Source organism: Drosophila suzukii, chromosome 3, assembly GCF_043229965.1.
Source record: "Drosophila suzukii chromosome 3, CBGP_Dsuzu_IsoJpt1.0, whole genome shotgun sequence".
Taxonomy (NCBI): Eukaryota; Metazoa; Arthropoda; class Insecta; order Diptera; family Drosophilidae; genus Drosophila; species Drosophila suzukii.
This window is the reverse complement of record NC_092082.1, coordinates 30,733,063-30,758,071: the sequence shown is the minus strand read 5'-3', so window position 1 is coordinate 30,758,071 and position 25,009 is coordinate 30,733,063.

Below are 25,009 nucleotides of genomic sequence, written 5' to 3'. Positions count from 1 at the left end.
TATCGCCACTCCACTGAATCAGTTAGCTATTGAATGGCAGCTACTCGGTTCGCTGCAAAAATATTGAATCTGGACTGCTTGTCTCGGATCCATGAAAGCGCAACGGCAGAGTCGCTCCAGCAGAAAAACTTTCCCTCAAATGCACTCGTCCGAACCAATTCTACGATAAGCCTAGACCGTTCAGCCCCACACACTTTCAGCTTGGGCACAGTGAGTGTTTTCAAGGGGGCTACCCTTGACTTTGAGCAAAGTGATTGAGATCGGGCGTTGGAAACGATGTAGACACATGCACCATATGCTTCTATGCTGGCTTCACAAAATCCATGAATCTCACTCTTAGAGTTTGGAGAAAGAACCAGCCGAGAAAAAGAGGCATGCTTAATCTGCCCAATACTCGTGCATATAACACTCCCTTCCGTATTCTGTGACTCAGGAAGGCTTTCATCCTAGGATAACTTCTCCTTGCACATCTGTTGATGGAAAATTTTCGATTTAGTGATCACAGGTCCAACCAACCCGAGAGGATCGTAAAATCACGCTTTTGCAGACAGGACAGATCGCCTTCAGGGGCTTGATACTCACTGTAAGACAGAAAAGGAAAACAATAATTGGTCAGAAACTGGATTCCAAGCGAGACCTAGGGTTTTTTGTAAAATCAGTGCTATCATCAAACTACAAATAAGACTCCTTATCCTTGTCTTCAACTCCATTCAAAACTGCTGACACATTTGAGCACCACTTTCTAAGCTTAAATTTTCCCTTGGCTAGAAGTTTTCATGTCTGATCCATAATGATGACTGCCTCTTCCTTGGACTTGGCTCCAGATATGAAATCATCCTCATAAAAATAGCGACGAATGACCTCTGCCCCGAGCGGAAACGCTGTATGCTTGTCTGCTGACAATTCATGCATAGCTCGCACAGCCAGAAATGATGCTGGCTTCGTGTAACGGTGTCTAGCTTAAACACCCTCAATTGGTCCTGGGGGGAATTCCGCCACAAAATGCATTGCTAATGGCTGTCCTCAGGCTGAACCCTAACACAACGGTACATTTTGCAAATGTCTCCTGTGATTGCTACTGGGTGTGAACGAAACGGAAGAAGAGCTTGGAACGGATTAAGCTGAGTAACAGGCCCTGCCATAAGGACATCGTTAAGAGAATAGCCTGAGGAACTGGACGCCGATCCATCAAAAACTACGCGAAGCTTTGTGGTGGAGCTATTTTTCTCTTTGATGCAATGACGAGGCAAGCATTATCGGCACAGCCAGACGTCAGCGGCAGAAACTGATGATTCCTTTATGAATGCTGCATATTGAGCATTCAAGGCTGGATGACGATTCAGTTTTCTCTCTAGGGACAAGAATCTTCGATAAGCTTGCTGGTAGGTCTCTCCCAAGAGATCTAGATTGAGCTTGGCTGGCAGCTGAACAGAATAACGACGTGTTTTACGAAATGTGCTTCACAGTCCAACTCTTCCTTAGAACCGCGTATAATTGGCTCGGCGCAGCTTTCGACTTCCCAAAATCGTCGAAGAAGATCAACTAGCCGATCGAAACTATTCTCTCTACTAGCGAGAGGTACATCTTGAGACGACATTAAGGACAAGCCATTGGAAAGGCCATCACCACCAGAAACAACCTAACCCAGACGCGTCTTTTGAATTAGGGGTAATCCAGTTGGGAGCTTGATTTGGTCAATTCACAACATCTCGAAAAAGAGGCTGGCTCCGATTAAAAGATCCACTCGCTGGGGGGCATAAAACCTTGGGTCAGCTAACTATATATTTTTGGGTATGTTCCAATGTCGACGTTGAAGCTAGGCTGTCGCTCTGTAATGTTCGGAGCAATTACCGCGGTAATGTTGGCTGAATATTCGGATGTTCGGGACTGAATCGTAATATTGACCGAGTGAGTCCGTCACAAAACTGGAATCTCCTATTTCAGTTACAGATGTTGAAGATTTTGTTTTCTTTACTTGAAGCTGATTTGCGAATCGGGACGTTGTAAGATGCAGTTGGGAGCCCGAATCGAGTAGAGCTCGACAGTGAACGAAAACCCCGGAACGGTTTTTTACTAAAACGCTAGCCGTTGCTAAGAGCATAATATCATTACTAAAATCCTGTGCAATAAGAGCAGTGGAAGTGGAAGGCAGTGCAGAGGGTGAGGCAGAGGGAAGTGCTTCTTGAAGCTGTGCTCCTTCTTGTGAAGAAAAAGAATCTAAGTTTCCCAGGTGAAGCAGGGTGTGGTGCTTAGATCCGCATGCACGACAATTACTGGAGCTGCATTGCCTAACTTGGTGACCAACCTTCAGACAGACACAACCAGTACACCATTGACTGACCATCCAGCCGAGGAGTCTTAATCGTCGTGGACTCTACACTCACGTCGGAAGGGGCACTTGTTTAAGAATTCTATAATATTGAATTTATATGTGTAAGGCTATTGTAGTATGTTCATATATCGAATGCACACTGTACCTAGTGTTATGCATTATTATTATTAGCAATACATTGTAGCACTTGGCCACAATATGTAAGCCACAAATACAAGTCCCAAACAGTTCTTCAAGTGCCCGGTAATATGATCGCCGTTAAGTGCACTGGTACTGGGCAGTGCTGAGTCTGCATATTTGACATGCGCGAGCGCTCTGTCGCCATTTGAACATAAGACCTCTCCTCTACCGCGGCGACTCTTCGCCAACAGCCACTAATACATGCGTGTATACATAAACATTGAACGCTGCTCTGCCGGCGTCTCTGGCGGTGCAGCTACACTCTCACAGGCTGTACGAAGAATTGTAAAAGAGTTAAGAATTCATTGAATAAAGATAACTCTAATGAAAAGGTTGGCGTAGAATCTTATTGGGTTAACATATTACATGGCGACCGTGATAGGACTGGACCAGCAGACGATAACTTCTCAAAGAGTCCCGCTTCAGTGACGTCTTGCTGGAGATCACCGACGTATAGAAAAGCCATATTTGGTGATCACGTCAATCGGGTAGATTCGACCAGGCAGGTGGTGAAATCGGACTGGAGGAACGAAAAAAATATCTGGAGACCAATGGAAAAAACTGAGTGAGTAGAGATGGAGTTATGGCTAAACGCAGGGGCGTAAAGAATTAAATAGATAAAAGAATAGCGCAAGTAAAGTGGCTATTGTTTAAGAAACAAGCACCACCCCCCTGGGCAACTGCGAAAACTCCAGCTCACTCAGCCATAAAAATTATATATACGAAAATAACACCTCCTCTTCCGAAGCCGCTCCCAAAAAGAGAGAAAACGTGCCCGAAGGACTGCCCTGGAGGGCTGAATAGATATAACGTCCTTCTCAACAATCGCTTCACGCGATCACCGTTTGGCTTACAAAGAGCGCCAAACTCTTTTCAGAGAATGATGACTATAGCATTCTCTTGACTAGCTCCTTATCAATCATTTGTTGTTCCGAAAAACATATGCTTAAGAACGTAACTGATGTTTTTGGGAAATGTAGGAAATACAACCTCAAGTTACATTCTGAAAATGACTAATTTTTCATGCATGAAGTCACTTTTCTAGAAAATGAATGCACTGATAAAGGAATCTTGCCCGACGACAAAAAATACGACGTCATAAAAAATTATCCAGTCCCACATGATGCAGACAGCGCTAGAAGATTTGTTGCGTTCTTCTGCAATTATTACAGACGTTTTATTAAAAACTTTGACGACTATTCTCGTCTATACTCTCGGCTATACAAAAAAAAATTAAAATTTGAGTGGACAACTGACTGCCAGCATGCGTTCGAACATCTTAAATCGGCTTTAATAGAACCCAAATCTTTACAATACACAGTTTTCAGCAATGAATTTTGCATAATAACAGATGCTAGTAAGCAAGCTTGTGGAGCAGTTTTAACTCAAAACAAATATGGACTCCAACGTTGCATACGCATCAAGATCGTTTACAAGTGGAAAAAGTAACAAAAGTACAACGGAACAAGAACTTACAGCAATTCATTGGGCAATAACACACTTCAGACCACATATTTATGCTAGACACTTCGCAGTCAAAACAGATCACAGACCACTTACGTACCTATTTTCCATGATATATCCGAGTTCCAAACTCACACGAATAAGGCTTGAATTAGAAGAGTACAACTTCACTGTAGATTATCAAAAGGGTGAAGACATTTTCGTAGCAGACGCGTTTTCGAGAATAACCATTGAAGAACTAAATTACATTATCAGAAATATAAATAAAGTCACTACAAGATATCAAAGTAGACAGAAATCCTGCGAAAGGGAAAAAGAAATAGAGTTGCCTAGGCAATCTATAGGAAAAGCTTCAAAGCCCAACGTATACGGAGTCATTAATAATGACGAAGTACGTAAAGTGGTGACCTTGCACTTAAGTAATATGACCTGTTTCTTCAAATATGGAAAACAAATTACTGCATGATATAATGTTAGCGATTTATTTACCAATGGAATTCTTGACTTAGATCAGTTCTTATAAAGGCTTGAAATGCAAGCCGGTATATATAAAATCACTCAACTAAAAGTGGCACCGTGTGAAAAATCTTAGAACAAGTTTCAATAAACAACTTTAAAAAATGGGCAATAAGACACTGAAATCATTGAGAGTACCCGGTGACCATAATATACAAAAAAGAAGCTATACTGTCTACATTTCACAACGATCCAGTACAAGAAGGCCACACTGGCATAACTAAAACCTTGGTCAAGGTCAAAAGATATTATTATTGGAAAGGTACTACCCGATATATTACTAAGTACATAAGAAAATGTCATAAATGTCAAAAATCATAAGTGACAACACATGCAAAGACTCCTATGACAATCACAGACATTCCAATCAATGCTTTCGACAGAGTGATAGTAGACACAATTGGTCCACTACCAAAATCAGATAATGGTAACGAATATGCAGTCACACTTATATGTGATTTAACAAAATATTTAGTTGCCATTCCAATTGCCAATAAAAGTGCAAACACTGTCGCAAAAGTTATTTTCGAATCTTTTATATTAAGGTTCGGTCCAATGAAGTCGTTCATTTCGGGCATGGTAACCGAATATAAAAATTCAATTGTAAACGACTTGTGCAAATATTTAAAAATTAAAACAAGAAGAACGCTATAGTCGAGTGCCTCGACTATCAGATAACCGTTACTCAGCTAAAGGGATCAAAGGGAAATGGAGATATGCAAGCAGCAAAGGGAGATTAAAATACGCCACCTACCGGCGGTAGATAGATTTAAGCGTTATGGGCGTTAGAGTGGGCGTGGAAAATTTTTGAATCAATCGATAGGTATTGATGAGAACAATATACTTCAGTTAAAATTTTTATTCTAGCATCAAAACTGTAGGAGCCACAGTTTTGGGCGGTTTGTGGGCGTAAGAGTGGGCGTGGCACATTGCTGAAACAAACTTGCGCTGTGTAAGAAGCTCAGGAATGTGCACGCCAAATCTTAATAGCCTTGCTCCTATAGTTTCCGAGATCTCAGCGTTCATCCGGACGGACAGACAGACGGACAGACGGACATGGCTAGATCGACTCGGCTAGTGATCCTGATCAAGAATATATATACTTTATGGGGTCGGAAACGCTTCCTTCTGCCTGTTACATACTTTCCGACGAATCTAGTATACCCTTTTACTCTACGAGTAACGGGTATAAATATAACATCTACAGCCAGACAGTTGGAACAGTAGGAAGAAGTCACAAAACTTTTAACGAATACATATCGATTGATAAAAATGATTGGGAAGCATGGTTAAAATATTTCGTATACTGCTTCAACCCTACACCCTCAATGGTTCGTGATTACTGTCCATATGAGTTAGTTTTTGGCAAAACATCAAATTTGCCAAAACAGTTTAATACTATAAAATACGTAGAGCCTATATATAACATAGATGACTATACTAGAGAGAGTAAATATAGATAAGAAATAGCACATAAAAGGCTAGAATTATGATAGAGGAAAATAAGAGGAAAAACAAAGAATTTTATGACCTTACGGCTAATGACATAGATATACCTATAGGAGATAAGGTTTATTCAAAAATGAAACAGGACATAGGCTAGACTCTAAATATTTAATATAATAATTTCAAAATTAGTTAGTTTATTTCATAATTAGTTAATTACTCTTACAAATATTTCAAGTATGGCCTTACATAGAAGTAAAAACATAATAACACAAAAAAAAACAATGTTCGTACATTCCGCCGGCATCTGAACTCCCAGAGTATTGAAATCATCTTTTCGCTACACACTCAGTCTCAAATAATCTTACTTATAGAGTCCATTTTGTAGTTCTAGGAGTTTTTCATATACCGGAAAATTCTGGGTGAGAAATCAAATCAAACTATTAACTCATCAGGATTTTACTAAAGGTTTGGTGGACATATCTTTGTCTTAAGGTTTCTTTTGTTACGTACGCCCTCCCCATACAAAGATTCACCCAGCGAAACAATATCTTGAGTCCGAGATAGGGGCGCAAATGACAAACAAGGCAGATTTGACAACTCACTGGTGCCGCGTAGCCAGAACAACGGCCACGATCAACCTATTGGTAACCATACTCCGGCAGGTGGCAAAGTGTACCAGCCGGCCATTGACTCCTATCATACGGGAAATAGAGAAAAAGTACCCCTAGGTGGGAAGACCTAGTTAATTCATCCAGTATGGGAGGCTAGCGAAAGCCCTAGTCTGGTATAAAAGACCCCAGTCAAATAGAGAGGACAGTCGGAATTTGTCTGATCTCCCTGGCAGTGACTTAGAAGTACAACTCCCATTAGTTGACGCGTTGACTTGGTGACGACTCGGACTGGCGGACTGATCCCCCTAGCCGTACGGGCTTAAAGAAGCGTCACCGTTCTCAGACTAGGGTGAACAGAAGCTGCGCTCTCCAGGATCACTCCTTTCGAAACACCGCCGCCTGTCCCTTGCTCTGTCCCGGATGGTCCCAACGGGGTTTCTGCTCAGCCGCGCGTACAGTCAAGGCGGAACGCCAGGAAGCTGCCCCGCGCCTTACTTCGTGTAAGCGAACGTTCCACCCTAGCCTCACCCTTTTGCGTGTTGTCCGGGACTTTTCCGCGTGGCTCGACCTGTGTTGCGCGGCTGTCGTGATGTGGTGGCTGGCCTGCTGCTGACGCTATCCTGCGCACTGCTCCTGGTGGTGCTGGCTGCGCGGCTGGACGTAGCTTGACTTTTGGTGCTCGGGATTTAGGCGTACGCCGCTCCGGGACCTCGCAAGTCGAAACCGTAGGGCTCTCCTGGACAACTCCACTCGAGACCGTACCAATCGACCGCTCTCCCTTCTGGCTTGTTGTACTCGGGATTCGGACACGCCGCTCCGGGACCTCGCAAGTCGAAACCGTAGGGCTCTTCTGGACAACTCCACTCGAGACCATACCGATCGACCTCTCTCCCTAGGGCCTCCGGGAACCGTTATTTCCCTTTTGCGCACGGCCCGCTGCATCTCTCCACTTTGGGTCAAAAGTCCGTGACTCCTGGTTGGCCCACTTGTCCTTCACGTACCGCTTCCAACCAATGTTGTGCCCACTGCTGCCGTCCCTCTGATTCTCGTGATGCTTGTGGCACGCCTGTGTGCCGCTCCACCGCCGACATGTGGCACTTCTTCTCCCGGTCCAAAGTGCACGGGAGAGTCCAAAGTACGGTGGAGTCCCGTTATGCCCACATGGCACTCTTGCTCTGCCCGGCAAGTCTCCATTCTCTCCTTATCCGCTCCTTGGTCTCCAAACTCTCTCGCTCTCCATCCTTGGTCTCCACACTCTCTCGCTCTCCATCCTTGGTCGCCAAACTCTCTCGTTCTCCATCCTCTTCAACTCCTCACAACTTTATCTTCATACAGGAAATATTTGTCGAATATATTTTTTGTTCAGATATTGTTGTTTTCATCGGGATAAGAAATAATTTCAAAAACGGGAGATTTAACTATTTCTGAAGGAATGCGGGAAATAATCAAAAGTTCATTTGTGTCTGTTTTAAGCCAAGTGGATGTTTTAATTTTACCAATTTCTCAGGGTTCATGATTTTCAAATAATCGTGTTTTAAGAATTTTGGGTTGAATAAACCCAATCTTGTCAGCTGCATCCCTAATTCGATATCTTCTACATATTCAGTAAAGTTTTGCAAATTAAATATTCAAAACGCTGGCTTGTGGCTCCCTTTATCCGTCTTCTTTAAATTTATTAATTACTTTAATTCCGTTATTTATAACATCGATAATCATATTTAATCATAGTGTTCTGAACACTAGTATCTACCAAATTATACATTTTTTGCTCCATCTCATATTTATCATTTTGATCTAATGTTCCGAATAAATATTTGTAAACTTATCTTATAATATTAAATAGACCTCTCTTACAACATTTTGCTGTTGTAATTCCATTAATTTCCCTTTTACATTTTTCCACTTGATATCTGATTTGGATAACGTCATTAAATATACTTGCTTCTTTCAAAAGACTTTCAAAGGTTTGTTCAGTTCTTGTTATGTTTACACTTAGGGAATGATATTCATAATTAGTCGTTTCAGTCGTTTTCGGTCTATTATTTCACCTTGTCAGCATGGCTTCACTAGATGTCGCTCTACTTCTACAAACCTACTTGAATTTACGTCTTTACCTCTCCTCTACCGCGGCGACTCTTCGCCAACAGCCACTAATACATGCGTGTATACATAAACATTGAACGCTGCTCTGCCGGCGTCTCTGGCGGTGCAGCTACACTCTCACAGGCTGTACGAAGAATTGTAAAAGAGTTAAGAATTCATTGAATAAAGATAACTCTAATGAAAAGGTTGGCGTACAATCTTATTGGGTTAACATATTACATGGCGACCGTGATAGGACTGGACCAGCAGACGCTAACTTCTCAAAGAGTCCCGCTTCAGTGACGTCTTGCTGGAGATCACCGACGTATAGAAAAGCCATATTTGGTGATCACGTCAATCGGGTAGATTCGACCAGGCAGGCGGTGAAATCGGACTGGAGGAACGAAAAAAATATCTGGAGACCAATGGAAAAAACTGAGTGAGTAGAGATGGAGTTATGGCTAAACGCAGGGGCGTAAAGAATTAAATAGATAAAAGAATAGCGCAAGTAAAGTGGCTATTGTTTAAGAAACAAGCACCACCCCCCTGGGCAGCTGCGAAAACTCCAGCTCACTCAGCCATAAAAATTATATATACGAAAATAACACCTCCTCTTCCGAAGCCGCTCCCAAAAAGAGAGAAAACGTGCCCGAAGAACTGCCCTGGAGGGCTGAATAGATATAACGTCCTTCTCAACAATCGCTTCACGCGATCACCGTTTGGCTTACAAAGAGCGCCAAACTCTTTTCAGAGAATGATGACTATAGCATTCTCTTGACTAGCTCCTTCTCAATCATTGGTTGTTCCGAAAAACATATGCTTAAGAACGTAACTGATGTTTTTGGGAAATGTAGGAAATACAACCTCAAGTTACATTCTGAAAATGACTAATTTTTCATGCATGAAGTCACTTTTCTAGAAAATGAATGCACTGATAAAGGAATCTTGCCCGACGACAAAAAATACGACGTCATAAAAAATTATCCAGTCCCACATGATGCAGACAGCGCTAGAAGATTTGTTGCGTTCTTCTGCAATTATTACAGGCGTTTTATTAAAAACTTTGCCGACTATTCTCGTCTATACTCTCGGCTATACAAAAAAAAATTAAAATTTGAGTGGACAACTGACTGCCAGCATGCGTTCGAACATCTTAAATCGGCTTTAATAGAACCCAAATCTTTACAATACACAGTTTTCAGCAATGAATTTTGCATAATAACAGATGCTAGTAAGCAAGCTTGTGGAGCAGTTTTAACTCAAAACAAATATGGACTCCAACGTTGCATACGCATCAAGATCGTTTACAAATGGAAAAAGTAACAAAAGTACAACGGAACAAGAACTTACAGCAATTCATTGGGCAATAACACACTTCAGACCACATATTTATGCTAGACACTTCACAGTCAAAACAGATCACAGACCACTTACGTACCTATTTTCCATGATATATCCGAGTTCCAAACTCACACGAATAAGGCTTGAATTAGAAGAGTACAACTTCACTGTAGATTATCAAAAGGGTGAAGACAATTACGTAGCAGACGCGTTTTCGAGAATAACCATTGAAGAACTAAATTACATTATCAGAAATATAAATAAAGTCACTACAAGATATCAAAGTAGACAGAAATCCTGCGAAAGGGAAAAAGAAATAGAGTTGCCTAGGCAATCTATAGGAAAAGCTTCAAAGCCCAACGTATACGGAGTCATTAATAATGACGAAGTACGTAAAGTGGTGACCTTGCACTTAAGTAATATGACCTGTTTCTTCAAATATGGAAAACAAATTACTGCATGATATAATGTTAGCGATTTATTTACCAATGGAATTCTTGACTTAGATCAGTTCTTATAAAGGCTTGAAATGCAAGCCGGTATATATAAAATCACTCAACTAAAAGTTGCACCGTGTGAAAAATCTTAGAACAAGTTTCAATAAACAACTTTAAAAAATGGGCAATAAGACACTGAAATCATTGAGAGTAGCGCTACTCAACCCGGTGACCATAATATAAAAAAAAGAAGCTATACTGTCTGCATTTCACAACGATCCAGTACAAGAAGGCCACACTGGCATAACTAAAACCTTGGTCAAGGTCAAAAGATATTATTATTGGAAAGGTACTACCCGATATATTACTAAGTACATAAGAAAATGTCATAAATGTCAAAAATCATAAGTGACAACACATGCAAAGACTCCTATGACAATCACAGACATTCCAATCAATGCTTTCGACAGAGTGATAGTAGACACAATTGGTCCACTACCAAAATCAGATAATGGTAACGAATATGCAGTCACACTTATATGTGATTTAACAAAATATTTAGTTGCCATTCCAATTGCCAAAAAAAGTGCAAACACTGTCGCAAAAGTTATTTTGTGAAGTCGTTCATTTCGGGCATGGTAACCGAATATAAAAATTCAATTGTAAACGACTTGTGCAAATATTTAAAAATTAAAACAAGAAGAACGCTATAGTCGAGTGCCTCGACTATCAGATAACCGTTACTCAGCTAAAGGGATCAAAGGGAAATGGAGATATGCAAGCAGCAAAGGGAGATTAAAATACGCCACCTACCGGCGGTAGATAGATTTAAGCGTTATGGGCGTTAGAGTGGGCGTGGAAAATTTTTGAATCAATCGATAGGTATTGACGAGATCAATACATTTCAGTTAAAATTTGTTATCTAGCATGAAAATTGTGGTCGTCACAGGTTTGGGCGGTTTGTGGGCGTTAGAGTGGGCGTGGCAAACTTTTTTTTGGGTCAATCGATAGGTATTGATGAGAACAATATACTTCAGTTAAAATTTTTATTCTAGCATCAAAACTGTAGGAGCCACAGTTTTGGGCGGTTTGTGGGCGTAAGAGTGGGCGTGGCACATTGCTGAAACAAACTTGCGCTGTGTAAGAAGCTCAGGAATGTGCACGCCAAATCTTAATAGCCTTGCTCCTATAGTTTCCGAGATCTCAGCGTTCATCCGGACGGACAGACAGATAGGGGCGCAAATGACAAACAAGGCAGATTCGACAACTCACTGGTGCCGCGTAGCCAGAACAACGGCCACGATCAACCTATTGGTAACCATACTCCGGAAGGTGGCAAAGTGTACCAGCCGGCCATTGACTCCTATCATACGGGAAATAGAGAAAACGTACCCCTAGTAGTAGAAGACCTAGTTAATTCATCCAGTATGGGAGGCTAGCGAAAGCCCTAGTCTGGTATAAAAGACCCCAGTCAAATAGAGAGGACAGTCAGAATTTGTCTGATCTCCCTGGCAGTGACTTAGAAGTACAACTCCCATTAGTTGACGCGTTGACTTGGTGACGACTCGGACTGGCGGACTGATCCCCCTAGCCGTACGGGCTTAAAGAAGCGTCACCGTTCTCAGACTAGGGTGAACAGAAGCTGCGCCCTCCAGGATCACTCCTTTCGAAACACCGCCGCCTGTCCCTTGCTCTGTCCCGGATGGTCCCAACGGGGTTTCTGCTCAGCCGCGCGTACAGTCAAGGCGGAACGCCAGGAAGCTGCCCCGCGCCTTACTTCGTGTAAACGAACGTTCCAACCTAGCCTCACCCTTTTGCGTGTTGTCCGGGACTTTTCCGCGTGGCTCGACCTGTGTTGCGCGGCTGTCGTGCTGTGGTGGCTGGCCTGCTGCTGACGCTATCCTGCGCACTGCTCCTGGTGGTGCTGGCTGCGCGGCTGGACGTAGCTTGAATTTTGGTGCTCGGGATTTGGGCGTACGCCGCTCCGGGACCTCGCAAGTCGAAACCGTAGGGCTCTCCTGGACAACTCCACTCGAGACCGTACCAATCGACCGCTCTCCCTTCTGGCTTGTTGTACTCGGGATTCGGACACGCCGCTCCGGGACCTCGCAAGTTGAAACCGTAGGGCTCTTCTGGACAACTCCACTCGAGACCATACCGATCGACCGCTCTCCCTAGGGCCTCCGGGAACCGTTATTTCCCTTTTGCGCACGGCCCGCTGCATCTCTCCACCTTGGGTCCAAAGTCCGTGACTCCTGGTTGGCCCACTTGTCCTTCACGTACCGCTCCAACCAATATTGTGCCCACTGCTGCCGTCCCTCTGATTCTCGTGATGCTTGTGGCACGCCTGTGTGCCGCTCCACCGCCGACATGTGGCACTTCTTCTCCCGGTCCAAAGTGCACGGGAGAGTCCAAAGTACGGTGGAGTCCCGTTATGCCCACATGGCACTCTTGCTCTGCCCGGCAAGTCTCCATTCTCTCCTTATCCGCTCCTTGGTCTCCAAACTCTCTCGCTCTCCATCCTTGGTCTCCACACTCTCTCGCTCTCCATCCTTGGTCGCCAAAACTCTCTCGTTCTCCATCCTCTTCAACTCCTCACAACTTTATCTTCATACAGGAAATATTTGTCGAATATATTTTTTGTTCAAATATTGTTGTTTTCATCGGGATAAGAAATAATTTCAAAAACGGGAGATTTAACTATTTCTGAAGGAATGCGGGAAATAATCAAAAGTTCATTTGTGTCTGTTTTAAGCCAAGTGGATGTTTTAATTTTACCAATTTCTCAGGGTTCATGATTTTCAAATAATCGTGTTTTAAGAATTTTGGGTTGAATAAACCCAATCTTGTCAGCTGCATCCCTAATTCGATATCTTCTACATATTCAGTAAAGTTTTGCAAATTAAATATTCAAAACGCTGGCTTGTGGCTCCCTTTATCCGTCTTCTTTAAATTTATTAATTACTTTAATTCCGTTATTTATAACATTGATAATCATATTTAATCATAGTGTTCTGAACACTAGTATCTACCAAATTATACATTTTTTACTCCATCTCATATTTATCATTTTGATCTAATGTTCCGAATAAATATTTGTAAACTGATCTTATAATATTAAATAGACCTCTCTTACAACATTTTGCTGTTGTAATTCCATTAATTTCCCTTTTACATTTTTCCACTTGATATCTGATTTGGATAACGTCATTAAATATACTTGCTTCTTTCAAAAGACTTTCAAAGGTTTGTTCAGTTCTTGTTATGTTTACACTTAAGGAATGATATTCATAATTAGTCTTTTCAGTCGTTTTCGGTCTATTATTTCACCTTGTCAGCATGGCTTCACTAGATGTCGCTCTACTTCTACAAACCTACTTGAATTTACGTCTTTAATTACTAGAGGTTTTCTGACAGATCATCAAACTGATGTGACTTATACCGATTTCTCTAAAGCTTTTGATATAGTGAACCATAGGATTCTTATTTATAAATTGTCCCTTTTAGGTTTTCCACCCAACCTACTAGAGTGAATATTTTCCTACCTTTCTAATAGAACTCAAATGGTCTGTTTTAATAATAAAATTTCAAAATAATTAATGTTACTTCTGCAGTGGCACAGGGTAGCCACCTGGGACCTTTACTTTTTGGCTTAAAGATTAATGATCTACCTTATGTTATAAAATCATCAACTGTTTTAATGTATGCAGATGAAGTCAAGCTATGTTTATCCATGTGTTTACCTAATTCATATAATGACCTTCAATTAGATCTTGATTGTTTGTATACGTGGTGCATGATTAACATGTTGAATTTGAACTACTCTAAATGTAACTTTATGACCTTTTATCGTTGTAATTTATCTCTGTATTCTTATTCTATCGGAAATAACGCCCTTGAACGTATTTTTTCCGTTCAGGATCTTGGTGTTTTATTTGATCATAAACTTAGTTTTAAGGACCATATAACTACTTTAGCTAACAAAGCCAGAAGGAGACTTATGAAACGTTGGTTAAGGGAGTTTGATGATCCATACACAAAATAGCTTTTGTATGTTTCTCTTGTTCGTCCGTCAATGGAATATTGCTCTTGTATATGGTCACCTCAAATAATAATAAAAACAATTCCTTTTATTTTCTTTGAGAGGTTTAAACTGGGACACAGGAAGTCGATTCCTCTCTTATCATGCGAGGTTGCGCCTGCTGCACTTACCAACCCTGAACCATCGTAGAAAGTGTCATGGAGTTATGTTTTTGCATAAACTAATTAATGGTGATGTCGACTCTTCTTTCCTTCTTAGTTCCCTCAACTGGAATGTACCCTGTAGAACAGTTCGTCGTTTTCGTCGTTTTCGTCCGTTGTCCCTGCCAATTTGTAGATCCAATTATGCCATTCATGATCCTTTTCGTGTTCTTTGTGACGAGTATAATGCACTGTGTCACGTCTTACTGTTTGATAGCCCTAATGCAACTAATTATGATAAACTTATGTATTTTCTATCTTCCAATAATTTGTAAATTTCTATGTTACTAACCATTCTATGTGAGCATGTATTTTAAACTGTCTATTGTTATGTCGTCATTTTCCATGTCCGCGATTTCGTTTACTTGCCCAAATCGGTTTAGGGCTCCGCGCGTAACAAGCATTGCTTGGTGTCGTAAGGGCAAATTGTTTGTACTGACCATAGTGCATCAACGTCCAAGAATATTGCTTCTTTAAAGTCAGCATATGTCAGTATTGTAGTAATATGTCCTGTATATTTATTTGATTAATATTTTTTTTACCAACGTTCAGTTGTTTCTGTTCATACATTTTTCCTTAGGTTCTAAGTAATCCTAAGTCTCGTACCTGCGCTGCCCACAGATGGACAGCAGAGAGACGGCTTATATATTATATGTATATAATTATGCTCTCTTAAGCTGGAGCGCGAGGGTATATGCATGTACTTGAGTTCGGTTAAGCGGTCTGCGCGTGCCACAGAATGCTGACACTTGCACTTTCCGATCGACTCATGTTTCGGCCACTTAGGTTTTTGACCGGCACTTTGTTTATGTAAACACTGCAACAAAGTGTTACAGGATGTTCACTTTAAGTACTCTTGGTACAGTAGATATTCAGTATATGCATACTTCATCATATACGTTCATACGTAAAGAAGAAGCATGGCCATACTAAACCCAATTATGAAATAAACATTTTTTATCTATTCTTGTACACTAGTTGTTTTTTGTTTTTATTATTCGTTATAACATTGTTATTTCTATCTCCTATTTTCGTTACTTTATACGGACCAGTATATCGATAATCTAATTTATGACCTGTTTCATTTCTTAAGAGGACTTGATCACCTACTGATATATCTATGTTGTTTATTTTCTGATCATATAGTGTCTTATTATTTTTCTTATTTTCTTCTATCATTTTCCTTGCTCTTTTGTATGCTACTTCTATTCTATTGGGTTGGCAAGAAAGTCATGTCGTTTTTTTTCAATATTTTCAAAGATGATTTATTTATATCAGGACTTATAATTAATCAATTATGTATTGGCCGTTTTGTTCGACCACTAATGACCATCTCTCGGGCAGCTGCATAATTCCGCGCTCGAAGAACTTTTGGTCTTTTCCAGCAAAGAATCGAGACAAGTGGTTTTCGACAGCCTCATCTGAATCAAAGTTTTTACCATTCAAAGAGTTTTGAAGAGAGCGAAACAAATGGTAATCTGAAGGTGCTAAGTCCGGACTATAAGGTGGATGTGGTAGCACTTCCCAATTCAGCTCCGTTAATTTTTGCCGAGTGACCAAAGATGTGTGGGGCCTAGCGTTGTCATGGTGAAAGACTATACCCTTGCGATTAGCTAGTGCCGGCTCCTTTTCTTTAATTTTTTCCGCCAAATTGGATAGCTGGCGACAGTACACATCTGAATTGATGGTTTCATTCCGTCCCAGCAGCTCAAAGTGCACTACACCCTTCCAATTCCACCAAACAGACAGCATAACTTTCCTCTGATGGATATCGGCCTTTGATGTGGCTTGGGCTGGCTCATCTTTCTTGCTCCATGATCTTTTTCGTTGGACATTATTGTAAACAACCCACTTTTCGTCGCCAGTAATGATCCGCTTCAAAAAAGGATCGTTTTTAATCCGTTGCAGCAGAGAATAGCAGATGTTGATACGCTTAGTTAGGTGAATTTCCTTTAAGTTATGCGGAACCCAAACATCGAGCTTGCTTACGTAGCCAAGTTTCTTCAAATGGTTTTCAACCGTTGTATGCGACACACTGAGCTTCTCTGACATCTCCCGCGTTGAATAGCGCCGGTTTTCATCCAGCAAAGCCTGAATTTGTTCGTCAAAAACGGCCGATGGTCGACCAGAACGTGGGGCGTCTTTAACTCCAAAATCTCCAAGCCTGAATTTGGCAAACCAGCGCTGACATTGGCGATCACTCATGGCATCTTTACCATACACTTCGCACAATTTTTCGCGAGCTTCGACCGCTTTTTTTCCTTTTCGGAAGTAAAAAAGCAAAATATGCCGAAAATGCTCACTTTGGTCCTCCATGTTTAATTTGCTATAGCTTCCACAAATGTTATCGAATAATTACCAAATTTTCGTCGATAGTACCTAAGACAATAAGCTTTAAAACGATACTAAAAAGTGTGACCCTGGTGCTCGATTAGTCGTAAATAAATTAGATTAAAAACGATTACTAAAAAAAACGACATGACTTTCTTGCCCACCCAATATATTTACTTTCCTTAGCATAGTCTTCTATATTATATATGGTTTCTTTATTTTCTATACTGTTAAATTATTTTCGCAAATTATTTGTTTTACCAAATATTAGCTCATATGGACAATAATTATGTGCCATTAAGGGGTCGTGCGAAACGAAATTTTTAAGCCATACGTCGCAATCAGTTTTATGAACCGATATATATGAACGTATGTATTCATTGAGAGATCTATGACTTCGTTCTATTGTTCCGACTGTCTGGTGGTGTTGCTTATATTATTATATAAATTTTCAATTTTTAAGTATTTGCACAAATCATTTATAACTAAATTTGTATATTCTGTAACTATGTCCGTAATGAACGTCTTCATAGGACTGTACTTCAGAATAAAATTGCTTTGGCGACTGTTCGCGTTCTTATTTGGAACTGGTATGGCAACTAAATATTTATTTAAGTCTCGTATTGGAGTGACTGCATATTCATTGCCACTTTCTGATTTTGGTAGTGGACCAATAGTGTCCACTATCACTCTGTCGAAAGCATTTATAGGCGGTTTCCAATCCGAACATATCATTATATTGCCTGCATAAGCTTGAAAGCTCAGGAAAGTTTCTTGAAAGTTGAGATAATACAAATTTTTCTCTATTTTCTAGATTAGTTTTGACTACTTTGAGTTTGAAAGATATTCATATGCTTTATTATTTGTTCTGACTACTTGATCTATATTTGTTCTATTGAGTAGTTGATTTCTTGATTTGGAATCAATGCACTGTCTTCTTTTGAATTTAGTTGAATTTTTCCAATAACTTGGGATCTTGCTGGCAAGAGTATAGAGTTTTTGTCAGAACTGAACGTTATTGGAACATAAAGTGGAAATTTTAAGTTATTAGGTCTAATTATAAGCCAATTTCAGATGGCTGGAAGTCTAATTGACAGTTGAATTTTTTAATAAAATCGATTCCTAATATGCCAACAAAAGGAATAGCGAATTGTAAATTCACGATATGAAAATCGTGTTGTATTATGTACTTAGTGGTCTGTACCTCAATAGAAGTTTACCCCTTGGATTTGTTTACCTCTTGACTTAATCCTTTTATGTCTATAATAGAATTATCTTTTATGTCATGAAAGACATCAGAATTTTCTTTAACTATTGAAATGTCTGCACCTGTGTCTACTAAAAAGACAAGTTCTTTTCCTGTAGCCACATGGTTGAATGATACAAATATGTTCTGACTGAGATTAACGGTATGAACCCTTGAATTTTCTACTGTTGAGTATCTAAAGGGTTTTGTGAGTTTCCCGATGTATTATTGGATACTCGGACATTACTTGGGTTATTATTGTTGTAGCCTCGAATCGAGTTGCCATGGCCTCTATAGTTTCCTCTATATTGGCCTCGTCCATTATTGTATTGGGTACCATTGTTGTTGTAATTATTATTACGACTACGAAAGTTACCTTTATAATTTCCTCGTTCGCGGTTTCCGCCGCGCTGTTTATAATTTTTATAATATAGGATAGTGTTTTGCTTTCCGGTTGCTTCTGTGCAACTATTTTTCAATTTAGATACAGCATCATTAATAATAATAAGTTGTACCTTATCGATTGTAAAATTTTTAGTCATTGCTTTGACTGCTTGACTGCTGAGCGGAATAACTTCTGGCTAACTTTAGGGGTAAGCCGTTTGTTATATATGCACCTAAAGCTTTTGTCATCTGCTGTGTGTACTGGTTAGCGGGTTTATTGCGTTGCTGTAGGTTCATCAGTTTTGCTGACAAGACTTCTACGGTTTTGCCTTTGACGTTGCTTTTTAATCTGGAAATGACTTCAGTAACTGTTGTTTCATTTCCGATTAGATTTCTGGCGACACCTTAGAGCTTTGTTTTTATTATAGAAACTTCTAATTGTTCATGCTTGCCTTTTATTGGTTCTGTTATTTGTAATTCATCAATAAAACTTGTTAGGCTTTCAGCTTTACCATCGAAAACTGGTATAAGCATGGATGCTGTATTAATAAAATCAATCTTAGATAGCGCCATTGCACAGTGGATCCACTTGTATGAAAGAGCGGACAAAAATACTAATAATGGCCATAGCGTGCTGAAATTTATAACAAAAATGTAGAACATTTGTCTAAACAAAAAACAAAAAAAATTGTATACATCGAACGACTACAACCCAAAGTTTCCATATGAACAATCGACACAAAATGTAAAAAAAAATTTGTTTAATATAATTTATTAAGTTTTTATTTTTTATATACATAAAATTAATATATTAAGAAAGAATGGAAGATATTTTTCATATTTATACATATTATCAAAAAACAAAAATCAACAAACAAAATATTAAAGAAATACAAATTATAAAGTATCATCATTATAATTCATACACAGATGTAAACAAACTCGACTTTTCATTTTTTGGAAGTTGTCTTTGTCCTGTTAAAAAGTGATCTGTACGAGACACTTTCCGACTGTGCTGAAGTCTACATTTTTTTATTTTCTTGTTATTAGACTCTGCAGCTTCCTCCGAAAGCTCTACAATCTATACTAATGCATGCTCTATTATAGCTGAACCAAGAATTAATACTTTATGGATGGTAGTCGGTAAATAGTACCATGGATATGCAGCTATTAGATATTTAGCTGTATCCATCGCGTAATTTTAAAACATTTTCACACTTATTTTGTATCCCGATGCCATGGCTTGCAATAATGTTGCACATCTGTGAATTAAAGATGCATCGATTCCTGTTAATTTGGAGCTCAAAGCTGCATTAGAAAATAAATTTCTTGCGATATTTCCGTCGTTTGACGATCCACTAGTATTCCCATTTTTTCGCGAAAATCCTCCTGAATGTGTTTCTTCCCGTTCAATACTTGAATCTTCTTTTCCGCATCTTGTACTTGCCACATTTTGACCTCTAGTTTATATGAAATGTATAAAAAGCATTCAAAAACAGCGTATATATGAATGTAGTGAAGATAAGCCAAATTCATAAAATCTTGTGCGAACTTCTTTTTTCAAACCCTTTTGTACTTTGTTCATTTCTGTTGGCTTTGATCCACATGTATAACACGTTGCCGAGGATGATTGCGTTGCACACCTTTCCATCTACCATAGTAAGATGTAAGCTATGCGTAATAAGAATGTTTTTATTAGTGACGCTTAATTCTTTTGGCTTTAATTGTTTAATTTTTGCGTCAAAATATTCTGCTTCGTCTTTCGACACCTTACAGTCTCTTTCTTAAATTGAAACTGATTGGTCGACAGTAACAAGTCGATGATGGCCGGGAGTTTTTAAAAATTTTTGTATTATCTAATTTAGTAAACAGTTGATGTTACAAATAAGCTTCTGTCGTCCAAATCACCGTTTAAAAACTATTGCTTATACTCGCTATCCCCCGAACTTCCATCAAAGCCCCACTTTCCTCTCTTTCTTAAATTGAAACTGATTGGTGGACAGCAACGAGTCGATGATGGCCGGGAGTTTTTAAAAATTATTGTATTATCTAATTAAGTAATGTGAGGAGATTCCAGATTCGCGGCAAATTCGCGTAGTAACGGCGCGGCGAAGAGAGTTTGGAAACTTGGATGGAGAACGAGAGAGTTTGGAGACCAAGGGTGGAGTGCGAGAGAGTTTGGAGACCAAGGATGGAGATCGAGAGAGTTTGGAAACCAAAGATGGAGAGCAAGAGAGTTTGGAGACCAAGGATGGAGATCGAGAGAGAATGGAGACTTCGCGGGCAAGGCAAGAGTGCCGTGTGCAAAAACAGGATAACGGAACTCCACCGGACTTTGGACTCTCCCGTGAACTTTGGACCGGGAGAGGAAGTGCCACATCTCGGCAGTGGAGCGGCACACAGGCGTGCCACAATCACCACGGGAATCAGCGGGATGGCAGCAGTGGGCGGAGCATCGATTGGAAGCGGCACGTGAAGGACAAGTGGGTCAACCAGAAGTCACGGACTTTGGACCCGGAGTGGAGAGATCCAGCGGGCCGTGCGCAAAAGGGAAATAACGGTTCCCGGAGGCCCTATATAAGGCCGCAGAGCGCTGGCAGCTGGATCAGTCGATCACGATCAAGATCAGTTGAAGTACCAAGTGAACAGTCAGTCAAGCAAGTAATATACGAGGAAGCCACAACCAAGCGAGTTTTTGGAAGCAGCGCCGTGGGGAGCATACAAGGAACAAGGTCGCCACGTCGAGACGTTCGGGATTGGGACATCAGGAATCTCCGAATTGAGACATAAGTGGTTGAGTTCTGGAAGGCATCACGCGGCTAAGTCAAGGCGTTTGTTTTCCAACTTTGTCACGACCACACCCTGGCGAGTCGCCCGGCGGGTCTGTCAGAGACAAACAAAAGAGTCCTACGACAAAGAACCGTCAGCTTGGGGGGGAAAGTTGTCTGCGACCCAGCGAACCTTGCCCGACTAAGCAGGACCTGGCGCGACGGACGAGCGGTAGATCGATTTGCGGTTTCAAGAGGCGGCCGCCTGGAGAGCCCTGCGATTACCAATGAAGTTCCCTAACAGCAACCGCCCAACTCCCCGAGTGCCAGAACGACCAGATACTGGTCAGAAGACAGCGCAGAGGACATCGGCAGTGACGCCAGCAGACATTTCCGGCAGCCACGTTACCATCGCCGCGCGGAGCTCATTGGGGAGCGCAGGAGCGTCGCGGACGTCACGCATTAGGGTGAAGCCGGGTGGAACGTTCGTCTGCGCTAGGCGTAAAGCCAAGTGAACTGCTAGACAGGTTCCTGGCGGCAGCCTTGACTGTCAGCGCGATCTGAGCAAGAACCTAGCGGGACCGTCCGGGACAGAGCAAGGGACAGGTATTGCCTCGAAAGGCGTCGGCCTGGAGAGCAAGGCTTGTTCACCCCAGTCTGAGAACGGTGACGCTTCCCTAAGCCCACAAAGCCGAACTCTCTGCGGGTCTAAGGCGCAACAAGCGACCCCGAGGCAGCGCGTCGGCAAGCAAGCAGAGGCGGCCACTACGAGCGTCCCGAAACCCAGGATCCAGTGGAAGCCGAGTCAACGCGTCGAGGAGCCAGAAAGAGGAGCGCCAGCAGCCGGCGGAACCAGAGCCAGGAGATACCGGAGCCGGCCCAGCCACACACCCACTGTTCTAATACCATGAGAATAAATCCCACTGTTACCATTTGAACCCTTTGTTTTCTCACTGATCTACGGGGCAATCACGTCATATAAATTTGGTGGGACGAACACACAATCTTCTGAGCTAGCCGCACGAATCTCGTAGCGAGCAGACACAAAAATCACTTCGTTACATCTGGCGCCCAACGTGATTGTGCCAACAGTCAGAACTGCACAATAAAAATGGGAAGGAAGTGGATTTACCGCCTCAAGAAGGAGGACTTCGCCCATGTCGCACAGATGATTAATGTCGCGCTGGAGGGCAGGCTAGAAGACATGAGGAAGGCACTGTCGGAATACTACTCAGAAACAGAAAACGATCCACAACTCGTCGACATCTGGGCCGAGCTGGAAGCAACATACCGCGACAGAGCCGGCCCAAGCATTACGTTAATAAACGCTGAAGGGGACAACCTGGTGGCAAGCCTGAGCTTTGACAACATGCACAAAGAGGCCCACAGGAGGGAGTCAAGCCAGGATAAGAAAACAACAGCGCTCACCCCGAGACCAAGCCAGTCGGACTATGCAAAGGTCGCTAAACAGGTCCGACGGGGCGGAAAAACCATTTGAGTTCCTGGAGCAGGTAGAACGGTCCGCCAACACGTACGGCTTGGACCTTGATTTGATCCCTCGAGCGATGGCGGAGTTGCTTAAAGGAAGGGCGTTGAAATGGTTCCTCGCCAATAACAAGAACCTGGGCAGAGTTCATAGAAAGCTTCCACGCCTATTTTCTGCCAAGAGATTTCTTCACCAGGCTAGCGGACCAGGTCCGGCAACGGAAGCAAGGCTTCAGCGAGTCGTTCAAGGACTACATGATCGACATGCAGACGATGGTGAGGCCACTTAACTACTCTACGAAAGAAACGTAAAGGGTCATTAAAGAGAACTGCACACCAAGCCTACGGATTTTCTTAAGAGCATACAAAATTTCGGACCTGGATACTCTAATGATCCTAGCCGATGAGTACGAAGAACTTGAAAAGGAACGTGAAGTTTTCGCACAAGAGAGCAAGTTCTCAAAGACCAAGTCGGCGTTACCAACGCAGGTGACGTGCAGAAGATGCGATGAGACAGATAACCAGGACACACGAGGAAATGACCAATGGTCACCACCACACCAAGCCAGGCGACAGCAGGCAACAGACGCACCACGCGGAGGCCATTGGACACCACCCCAACAGCAACAGAGACAGCCAAACAATACCGTGTGGAGACTGCCAAGCAACACACAGAGGCCACAAGATGCCACCCATATCACAGACCCGCAGGAGGCCTGTCGAAAATGCGGTGGGAACGGACACTGGGCTAGAGGATGTCGAAACCAGCGGCTGTTATTTTGCTGGATTTGCGGCAAGGTCGTCGATTGCTGCCAACGATCGGGAAATGGCGAGCGATCTCAGCCGCAGAGAGGCGAGCGGGGATCGCACAATGCCACCTCTCCAAGCTAACGGGCAAGTTAATCGAGGAGGAGCAGCAGTTGTCCGCAGCTGTGATGATTGGTGGGAACAGCTACAAAGCCACAATCGTCACCGGAGCAACGGCAAGCTTCGTTAGCGAAGAATTGGCGGACAATATTGCTGCTCTAGGAAGGATTACAAAGACGAGACGGCAAGTAAGGTTGGCAGACGGAAGGTGCGGCGGAATTGATGCGCAGCTCGAGGTGGAGGTCAAATTCGGCAACAAACAAGTGACCATGAGCCTGTTGATTTTACCCGGAGTAGTGCATCCATTAGTGTTGAGATGGAACTTCCTGAAACTAGTCGGAACCGAGATAAGGTGTGCTGGACACGAGATAATAATACCAGCCAGGAACCGACACAATGGATGGCTCGAGGAGAAGCTATCAGTAGCAGTCGTTCAACAAGTAAACGAGTTGGACGATACTACAGCGTTTTTTGAATCAGAGCTGGCAGACTTCAGCACAATGACGGGAACATCGAATATGGCAGAACACCAGATCAAAATGAAGGATGACAAGCCAATCAAGCAGAGATACTACCGCAAGAACCCGAAAATTCAAGGGGAAATCAGCGCAAAGGTGGACGTGCTTTTCCAAATGGGGTTCATAGAGCATTCAAAGAGCCCATACAGCTCCCCCATCGTGATGGTGAAAAAGAAGACAGGCAAGTGGAGACTGTGTGTCGACTTCAGGCAGATCAACGCGAAGTCAGTGAAGGATGCCTACCCAATGCCCCGCATAAACTACATCCTGGATCAACTAAGGGAAGCGCGGTACATCAGCAGTTTGGACATGAAGGATGGATACTGGAAAATCCCACTGGAAGAGAGTAGCAGGCAATATACGGCGTTCACGGTACCAGGCAAAGGTCTGTTTCAGTGGAGGGTAATGCCGTTCGGACTTCACTCGGCATCGGCTACGTTCCAGCGAGTTTTGGACCAAGTAATTGGCCCCGAGATGTCACCTCACGCATTCGCTTACCAGGATGACATAACAGTGATCGGTCGCACGCTGGAAGAACACAAAAGAAACCTGAGAGAAGTGTTCCGGCGTCTAAAGGAGGCAAACCTGAGGCCGAATCCAGAAAAATGCCAATTCTTTAAAAAGGATCTGCTGTACCTGGAACATCGAGTGACAAGCGAGGGAATAGGAACAGATCCCGAAAAAGTAGCCGCCATCGCCGAACTGGAACCGCCATCGACCGTCAAAGAACTCCGGCAATACCTAGGAGTAGCGTCG